The sequence below is a fragment of the Phoca vitulina genome, unplaced genomic scaffold, assembly GCF_004348235.1.
Source record: "Phoca vitulina isolate PV1807 unplaced genomic scaffold, GSC_HSeal_1.0 scaffold20, whole genome shotgun sequence".
NCBI classification, from domain to species: domain Eukaryota; kingdom Metazoa; phylum Chordata; class Mammalia; order Carnivora; family Phocidae; genus Phoca; species Phoca vitulina.
The window spans coordinates 38,636,340-38,646,493 of NW_022589723.1; positions in this window are offsets into that span (position 1 = coordinate 38,636,340).

Here is a 10,154-nt window from a genome sequence, read left to right on the forward strand (position 1 = left end):
CTCTGACATAAACACTGCACTCCCTACATGGCAGATGACCTCCCCCACCCCTGCCCCTTGCACTCCCTGTGGGAGGCAGTGGTGGTGGTTGATGGGAGAGGGGCCAGCGCAGCCCCCTTGCGAGCCCTGCCGAAGGGAGATGATATAGCTCCGCTGCTCACTCTCTGAGTGTAGGGACACAGGGTCCCTTGTGTTTTTTGTACTCAGTTTTGGGTCTTAGCTGCATTCCAGAACAGAAGGAGAAGTCCCACGCAACATCCTGTTATGCTGGTGCAAGGCTTTCCTCCTGCCCAGATCCCAGCTGAATTGATCAGATGAATATAAAGAAGGGAAAACCTGTGTTGGCCTGGAAGCCAGGGGAGGCGTATCCCCACTCTAGGAATGCCGGCGATCTGTGGAAATTGGGCAAGATCCAGATTGAAGGGAGACCCCCAAGGACTGGATCACAATTCCACTTTCTGAGAAAGCAAAAACTTCCCTCATGAGAAGCAAGTAGATGAGATGCTGACAGCATTTGCTGACTGTCCCTGAATTCAGAGGGCAGGTGGGAAGCATGGGGCTTGCAGACAGTATGTCATTTGGAAGACGTATCAGTGCTGGGGATCAACAGCACTTGGGAGGAGCTCACTGAGAGGTCTTGGGGTGCCCATAGTTGCTAGATCAAGTAGATAACTGGGGGGAGCTCCTCCCTGGATCAGTGTCTCCCTGATGCCTCATCTCTCCTGTCCCGACAGGGTGGGCACAAGTCTTGCCATGGCTTTGTCAGTTACCTAGAGGAGGAGCATGACATACAGCTTGCCTCAGGGCACAAAGTTCCCTATTGGGCCTGCCCCCTGCCAATGCCCACCCCTTTCCCTCAACTAGATCCCTGAGCTCGTAATGGCCCTTGGAAGCCTTGACCTGAGTGGAGAAAACAGCATGTGTGTGCACACAACACACACACACACACACCCTGGAGCCAGTGAAACCCACAGGTCAACTCAGGCAATGAGTTGGGGGAACATACATCACAGACAACTTGTGTTCACAGCCAGCTGGTGATGTGAATTTGCATTAACCAGTTCTTCAGCCTAAATTATGATGGGACAATTGGAAAAACATCCAGGTGGATGGTGAGCTAAAGAGAATCTCCTCCTTTGCATCCTGTTTTGGGGAAAATAATAAAATTTCACAAAATACTCATTTTTTAAGGAGGAGTAAAAGCAAACACACACCCGCAAGCACACACCCACATGCAAATACACGCTTGCAAACACAGTCTTTAGAAAGATTCTGTATCACGAAGGGAAAAGATGGTGTCCCTCAAAAGGCAGAGAAAAATAATTCTGTTGAAAAAGGTTTATCACAAAAATATAAGTAACTTTCAGGCCACATCCGCTTTGTACTTGATTCATTTAATTAAAATGTGAACTCTAAGAAAGGAGAGTCGGAAACAAGATGGAAAGAATGAAACAAAAAGTTTGCTGGTTGAGAAGCAGGGGGAAATCAAAAGTAAACCATGGGGCCGGGGGGGGGGCAGGGAGGCTATAAAGAAACGAAAAAGCAGCAGCAGAATTCAAAACTGCATTTTGATGGTAAAGAACAGAACTGAAACTACAGAAAATTGAATCCATAGATGTGGAAGACAGTAGTTCTTTGAGAATACAGAGGAAAAGCCCAAAAGGATAAAAACAATGGGAGAGAACATAACAGACACTGAGGTGCAAAGAAGAAACCATACAAAAGCAAGAATCGAAGTAGAAAGGCTGATGAAAAGCCTGAGCTTATAAAGTTGAAAGGTTCCCTCTTATCCAAGTCAAATTAGTAAAAACAAAGGCATCCTTGGAAATACCATGCAGGATTTTGTCCATTTTAAGGGTAAAGAAATATCCTATAAGCACCCATGGAGAGGGAAAGATGCAGGGAGCATCTACAATATTTCTGAAAATGTATAATTGGAAGAGAGATTCCATGGAATGTTGGGAAGTGTTTCTGTTGGCGAAAAGAGCTTCTGCCATAAAACAAACTTGAGAAATGCTGAATGAAGCAAAAAAAAAAAAAAGACAAAATCCCAGACTGAGGCTTTCTCAGGGCTTTTAAAGTGTTTGCACATGTTGTTAACTTAGCAAGATTAGCAAGTACAGTTTTCCAAATTTATTTGACAATGAAACCCTTGAAACCCATGAACTCAATGAAACTCAATGAACCCAATAAAACCCATGCAGTCAGATGAGTGCTCAATGGAATACACATTGGGAACCACACTTCTACAGCATTTTGAGAGGTCACAGTTATGACCTGAACTTGCAACAATCTACCAGGTGCGTTCTTGCATGAAGACAAGAGAGAAAGACTTTCCTACACACCAGAACTTAGGACACATATCATGCGCAGCTCTACCTTCCATGGGGGAAAAATACTCAGCCATGCACTTTTAGCAAGCAGGAGAGAAGCAAAATCATAGTGAACCAAAAAAAAAAAAATCTGTATGAGGAAGTTGTATAAAAGACCGCTCTGTACAAATGCATCAGGGTCCAGTCATGAGACAGAAACCACATCCTTCCCTGCCTCGTCCCATGCCCCAGGGGCCTGACCCCCACAAACTGCATTCATCCCAGAGGCTCCCTGGTCTACCAGCTTCTGGTGGGTTCTGACAACAGGAGGCATGGGCAGGAGACTGGAGGGTAGGAGGAGAGAAGTGTTTGGTATACCCTTCCTGCTCCCTCCCTACTTTAGTGCCCTCTCTCTAAGCACTAATGTTCCCAGCCTCGGTTCCAGCTCTCTCTGTACTCTAGACACATGGGTTCCTCCCCTGTCCCTGTGGTCCTGGGGGTGGTAATGGTTCCCGGTCACTGCTAGTCTCCAGGTGCCTCACCATCCCTTGTCTGTTGCCTTCCCCTTATTCACACTTCTGTAGGTAGTCCCTTCATTCAAGTCTCTTTATCTAAACCGTTTTGGGAGAATGTTTCATGCCGGGACCCTGACTCGCACACTTCTCGATTGTTTGTAGAGGAGAATAACCCTGGTATTAAAACACAACGACTGGCACCAAAGAAAGATGGAATGCATGAATGAGTCATACACTCATCTCATTTATATAGATGTAAAGTCCTAATAAAAGTTTAATCAGATTAAGTCAAAAGTAAGTCCAACAATATATTAAAAGAATACACCATGAGTAAACATTCCTGGAATGCATGGATGATGCTATATCGAAAACGCAGCAAGCTGATTAACCACAGCAATAGGTCAGAGAAGAAAAAGATCATTTCACATGCTGAATAGATGTTTGGTAAATGTCAACATCCATTTCCTGATTTTCTTTTAAAAAGCTCTAGTGAACTGGAAATTGAAGTGTACTTATTTCACATGATAAAAAATACTAACTCTCAAACCCACAGGCAATACCAAAAGAGTGGAAGTCAAGACGCATTCTCATTAAATATGGAGACAAGGCAAAGATTCCTACTATTTTGTTATTCAACATTGTTCTAAAGATCCTAGCTAATGCAGTTAGACCAAAAAAAAAAGAGAGAGAGAAAACAAATTATAACATATTTGTAAAGACGATGGTCTTCTTAGAAAAACTAGGAAAATACAAAATTATCAGAATAGAAGATTTTAGGAAAGTGGCCAGTTATAAAATAACTACAGAAAAGTTAGTCTTTTCTACTTCCTACTAACCTGTTAGAAAGCGTGATGCACACAACAAAAGATGCTATATTAGTTATCCATTGCCACGTAACAGATTACCCCAAAGCGTAGTGGTTTAAAACATTACCCTCTCAGTTTCTGTGGGTCAGGAACCTGGGTGTGCCTTAGCTGAGTTCTTTGTCTCAGGGTCTCCCATGAGGCTACAATCAAGTTCTTAGCCAAGCCTGTGGTCTCATCCGAAGATTCACCTGGAGAAGCCCACCCACATGGTTGCAGGCAGGAGTCCGTTCCTCATGGGTTGATGGGCTGAGGGCCTCAGTTCCTTCCTACTTGTTGGCCAGAAGTCACCCTCAGTTCCTTGCCATGTGGGCTTCCCATAAGGTGGCTCACAACATGGCAGCTGGTTTCATCAGAGCAGGCAAGTAAGAGGGCCAGAGAGAGTTCTAGGAAGACAAAAGTCACAGTTTCTTATAACATAATCACAGAAGTAACATCCCATCACTTTTTGCCACATTCTATTCATTAGAAGCCAGTCACTGGGTCCAGCCCACAGACAAGGGGAAGGGATCATACGAATGAGGACTTCCAGGGAACGCTACGAGCCATTTCAGAAGCTGCCCACCACAGAAACAATTTCTGCATTTCATGAAAAGAAGCACAAAACACACTCATCTATAACACAAAATCTCACTCAAGAATAACAATAAAAGAGACCTTCATAATAGAAAGATACACCATGTTCCTGGCTGGAAACACTCAATGGTGTAAAGTTGTTTGTCACTAAATTAATATATAAGTTTAATCCAATTCCAATTCCCAGAAGTATTGTTTTGATTTTGTTTATCTCGGCCAAAAAAAAAAAAAAATCTAGAGTTCATATAAATGACAAGAGCAAAACATAGTTTAAAAATAATAAAGGGAACTGTCACGATTATTAAAATGGGCAATATCAGTGTAAGAATGATCTGACAGGCCAATGGGACAGAACAGAAAGTCCAAACACAAAATATCTTCAGTATATGATTAATGGCCTTTTAGATGACTAGAAAATGACTGATTCATTTATGATCCATATTGGGATAGTTGCTTAATTTGTTTTAAAGTTCTGTTTTTACTTTTCACCACACACAAAGACTAAATAGGTTGCCTGGGTGGCTCAGTCGTTAAGCGTCTGCCTTCGGCTCAGGTCATGATCCCAGGGTCCTGGGATCAAGCCCCGCATCGGGCTCCCTGCTTGGCAGGAAGCCTGCTTCTCCCTCTCTCACTCCCCCTGCTTATGTTCCCTCTCTTGCTGTCTCTCTCTCTGTCAAATAAATAAATAAATAAATAAATAGGTTAAAGAGTTAAAAAATGAAATCATGGGGGCGCCTGGCGGGGGGGCTCAGTCAGTTAAGCAGCCCACTCTTGATTTCGGCTCAGGTCATGATCTCAGGGCTGAGATTGAGCCCCACCCAGAATGAGCGGCTCAGCGCTCAGCAGGGAGGCTAATTGAGATTCTCTCTCTCTCCCTCTGCCCCTCCCCCCTATGCACACACACAACTCTCTAAAATAATCTTTTTTCAAAAAGTGAAATCACAAAATCATGAAAGAAATTTTAATTGATAATGTATATATGCTTGGTGAAGGTAAAGGTCACACAACAAAGTCTGAGATCATAAGGGGAAATGAATAATTTGACAGCTTAAAAATGAGGCACTTTGGCACATCAGTAAAGTATAAAAAATATTAATGCAAATGACAAACTTCAAAAATGTACTGTACAAGATGTGACAAAGAGTTATACATGGAAAGGAGCTAAATATACTACAACTTCAGACTAAACAGATGAATGTGACGATAGAAAATAGTCATAAAATATGACCGGGAAATTCACCATTTATTCATTTAGTCAATAAATATTCACCGAGTGCCTCACGCCCGCCAGACACAGTTCTAGGTACTTGTGACACCACAGTGACCAAGACAAAGGTGCCTACCCTTGTGGAGCTTACATTCTAGGGGGAGAGATAGGCAGCAAACAAAGAAGTAAATTGTATTTTAGAAGTACTATGGATAGGGCGCCTGGGTGGCTCAGTCGTTAAGCGTCTGCCTTCGGCTCAGGTCATGATCCCAGGGTCCTGGGATCGAGTCCCGCATCGGGCTCCCCGCTCCGTGGCAGGCCTGCTTCTCCCTCTCCCACTCCCCCCGCTTGTGTTCCCTCTCTCGCTGTGTCTCTCTCTGTCAAATACATAAAGTCTTTAAAAAAAAAAAAGTACTATGGATAAAAGAAAAAGAAAAGTAAGGAGATCAGGAGTGAAGGATTGGGGCCTCACTGAGAAGGTGACAGTTGAGCAAAGCTCAAGTTCAGAGCGCTGTGGGGGGTGGGGTGGGATGGGGTGCTGGAGGGACAGAGGGGTGGCCCATGTGGCTGGGGCGGGGAGAGCGAGGGTCCAATTGGTGAGGACCCTGGAGGCCACTAAGAGGGCTTTGGCTTTTATTCCTGGGGAAATGGGGAACCACTGCTGGGTTTTAAGCAGAAGAGAGAAATTTTGACTTATGTCTTAAAAGGGCCATTCTGGCTACGTCCTAGAATAGACTTGTGTACAAAGGTAGAGGCAGGGAAACCATATGGAAGGTCAACAAACACAAAAGAGAAAAGGCTCACTCTCACAGGTAATCAAAGAAATGCAGCTAAAAAAAAAAGACGCATTGATGGTTTTTAACCCTACCCCATGTTTAATGTTCTTTTAAGAAGATAGTACACAGTGGTGATAAGAGCCAGGGCATTCTGGGCAGGTAAATGGAGACCACCTTTCTGGAAGCAGCTGAGTAACCTGCGTCAAAACCTTAGAAATATTCAAACCCTTTCTCCGGAAATCCAACTTCTTTTTTTTTTTTAATATTTTTTTATTTATTTGATAGAGAGAGAGACAGCGAGAGAGGGAACACAAGCAGGGGGAGTGGGAGAGGGAGAAGCAGGCTTCCCGCGGAGCAGGGAGCCCGATGTGGGGCTCGATCCCAGGACCCTGGGACCATGACCTGAGCCCAAGGCAGACGCTCAACGACTGAGCCACCCAGGCGCCCCCAGAAATCCAACTTCTAACAAATTAAGCTAAGGCGCTCATAATGCCTACTGCTTATTGAGTGTGTGTAAGCACAGGACTGTGTACTAAACACACCCGACACATCCCCTCATTTAAATCCTTACCATTCTTCCCATTTTATAGAAAGAAAAAAGGCAGAGTGAGTCGTGCAGCTCACAGATAAGGGCTGGAACCAACCCCAGGCCCTCTGAGGCTAGTACATAGCAGAGCAGACACAAAGATTCGTGTGCAAGGGTGCTTATTACAGCATCATTTAGAAGAGCTAAGAAAGTAAAATGAAACCAACAAAGAGAGGTTATTAAATTATGATTTATCCACATAATTCAGTCATTAAAGATCGTGTTGAAGAAAAATAGTTCTAGATGCGGCCAAGTGCTGACATAAGCAGAACTTCAAGGAGCTCCCTGCTTCCCGTTGGCAGTGACCAGCTGCTGGAATGTTCCATTTCTTGATCGAGGTGGTAGTTCCATGGGTATGCTCACTTCGGGATCCTTCATCAAACTGTACACTTTGCGTACTTTTCTGTGTATATATTATACTAAAAAATGTTAAAGTTATTTTTTAAAGTTTAAGTTGCCAGGTGCTTCTCCTGGGGAACAGAAAAATGTCTGCGGAGCAGGTCTTCTGGGGGCCCCGGATTCCCTCTTGGTTATGTAGGCGTGTAAGGCTGGTAGCCACCACCTGCACCATGGGGAGCGAAGGAAGGAAGTGGCTGGCCTCCTGGGCAGACAGAAATTAAGGCGACCGCTACCACTCCACCTGCCATCTTCACCCACGGCTCAGGACATCCCCACTTAGAGCGGAGTTCATCCTGCCCGAGTGAACCTGACTCTAGCCTCAGGGTCCAGGATCAGTCCTGAAGGGGGTGAGGGCTTAACAGGGGAGGGGTGGAGGCTGGAGCTAGCCCCCCCTCCCCCAGGCTCCTACCCAGAGGGCATCCAGAGGCAATGAAGGCTTGACCACCTCTTCTTCTGGGCAAGTAGGAGCTCCAGTGATCAATGTGAATACTGAAAAGGGAAGCAGGTCTTGACAGTTGCCCTGAATGGTCAACAAGTATGTACGTAAACAAAGCAGGTTGTAAGACAACATATGCAGTATGATCTCAATTTTTTAAAGAGGGGGGAAAAGCCGGAGAGAGTAGTTTTCTCTACGTTACAGAAGACGTTGTTTTTTTATTAGTCTACATTCTAAATTTCCTGTAATTGACATGTTTCTTTTGTAAGCTGAAATAAAAAGCTATAGAATATGTAAGGGAGAGATTGCTGGTATCTTGTCCCCACTCCTTTTTCGTACCCTGTGACCCGCCCCCCTTCCAGGACCCAGGTGGGCAAAACTGAACCCCTAGGGGACTCCCGGGGTGGGGGTGGGGGGAGGGGGGTCACACACACTAAACTACAGGAAATACCATCAGTGAAGAACCTTATTTTGTCCAGTGCTGTGGCATACAGTAGGAGCTTAATCCATACCCATGACCAGCATCTCATCTTAGCAGAACTGCCTGCAAAACCACACCCTTTGAGTAGAAGCCCAAGTGTCAGACTCAGCGTTTCGAAGCGCACGCAAGCCCCTGGCAGCCCGGGAGCGGACACTGCTGTCAGGGCTGTCCCCAGGGCCCTGCTCCCTCCTTGGCCCGTGGCCACCTGCCCAGAACACTGGCCCTTCAGCGCCACTGCCGCCCCCACCAGAGGGAAATGAGCTAAGGGCAAGTGCCCTCCAGAAAGCAAGCCACCTCACAAAGGTGACGCACTCAAGGATAGGGTCACACGCGGGCAGGGATCATGGTCGGATGATGGACAGACAGAAATTCTCTCGAAGGTCACAGAGAGTTGGCACAACATCCCCACCTCCACTCAGGGCTCATCACTCTCGTCTTGCCTATTGTGTTGCCCTCGCCACACCGCAAGCTCTTTGGGGGACTGGCCAGGTGTCACCCCCGCCACCAGCCCAGGCACGCAGAGGACATGCTGACTGAATGTGCAGACAAATGAAGAAATAGTTGGGAGAAACATTGGCAGTGGAGACAGAGTGGGTAAGCCATGTGAAAGAACAAACAGATGGAAGAGACTGCTAGCCACAGAAATGGAGGGACATGGAGATGAATGAGTGAATGACGAGATGGGTGGGGGGGGGGTTGAGAAAAAGAAACAAAAGCTAGAGAAACCCAGTGATATACCCAAATGAAAGTTAAAGATACAGGGGCAGGGAAATAGAGAGGAGAGACAGGCTTCCTTTACCCTTGCCAGGATGTTATTAGTCAGCATCACTGGGCTGACTTCCTCAGTTTCCCTCCTCAGGGTTTACAGGGCTGTAGCCCCAGGGACTGGCAGCCTGCTGGGTCTTGTCAGCTTTCTTCCCCTTTGGGCAGGGGACTCTGTTCCCTCCTTCTCCCCACTGCATGCTGGCTGAGGTCCACCTGCCCCCAACCTGGACAGAAGGGGCTCTCCACACAGCAGGCCCCAGCCAACAGCTTTGGCACAATCCCTCCACTGAGGAAGGCCCTGGGAGGAGGTCCCCTCTCTTCCTTCCTGTACTGAGGATCAGCTCGGCCTCTAGCAGTTCTGGGCCCCAGGTTGGAGGGTTTGGGGGTGGGACCAGGGCAGGTTTCCATTCAGCAGGCCCCAGCCACTCCTGCCTTTGGGGGCGGGGGGGGTCAGGAAAGGGAGAAGCTGGCCAGGCTGGTGGCTGAGGGGGACTGAGGGGGACCAAGGGGGCTTCCTGCTTCCGTGGAGCGGTGGAGACTTGCCTTGGTGCCCAGACTGTTATTTCAGCTCTGGTATTTCCAATTCCCCAAGGAACCACGGTGGGGGGGGGGGGGCGGTGTAGCAGAGAGCTGGGAGGGAAAGCAGGGTGGGAGGCAGCTAGAGCCACCGGAATTCCTCTGGGTCCTAGAGAAGGGTGGGTTCCCCCCCTCCCCTCCCCCCCAATCCATCCCTTGAAAAGGGTCCTGACCTCCCCTCCCCCACTTCCGGACTTCTCCAGAGTCCCAGCCCTGAAGAGAGACACTCCAAACCAAAGGGCTGCAGTCCCCTCCAGGGCCCCTCCCTTGGCTTAGCTCTGGGGACCAAAGCCCCCCTGCCTCCCCAACCATTGCACCAGATGTCGCTGCCGGGAGGGGACAGCACGGGCCTCAGCTGGCAGTGGTCACTCGGTGGTCCTCTCCCTGCAGTCAGCAAATTCTGTGCCAGCTCACCAGCCCTCCTCATTCAGCACTTCCTTCAGTCCCCTTTCCAGAAGCACTGCCGGGGTACACAGTTCAAGGCTGGCTGGGCTGGAGGTTCCATTCCCAATTCAACACAAATCCCGTCAATGCCCTTTCCTCAGCTGCCCACCCAGGTGCCAGGGCTTGGGTTCAGCAGCCAGTGATCACACGGAGGAGGGGGAGACCCAGGACAGGAGCACGGGAGCCTGCCTCATCCCTACCACCTCCCAACCCCCCCC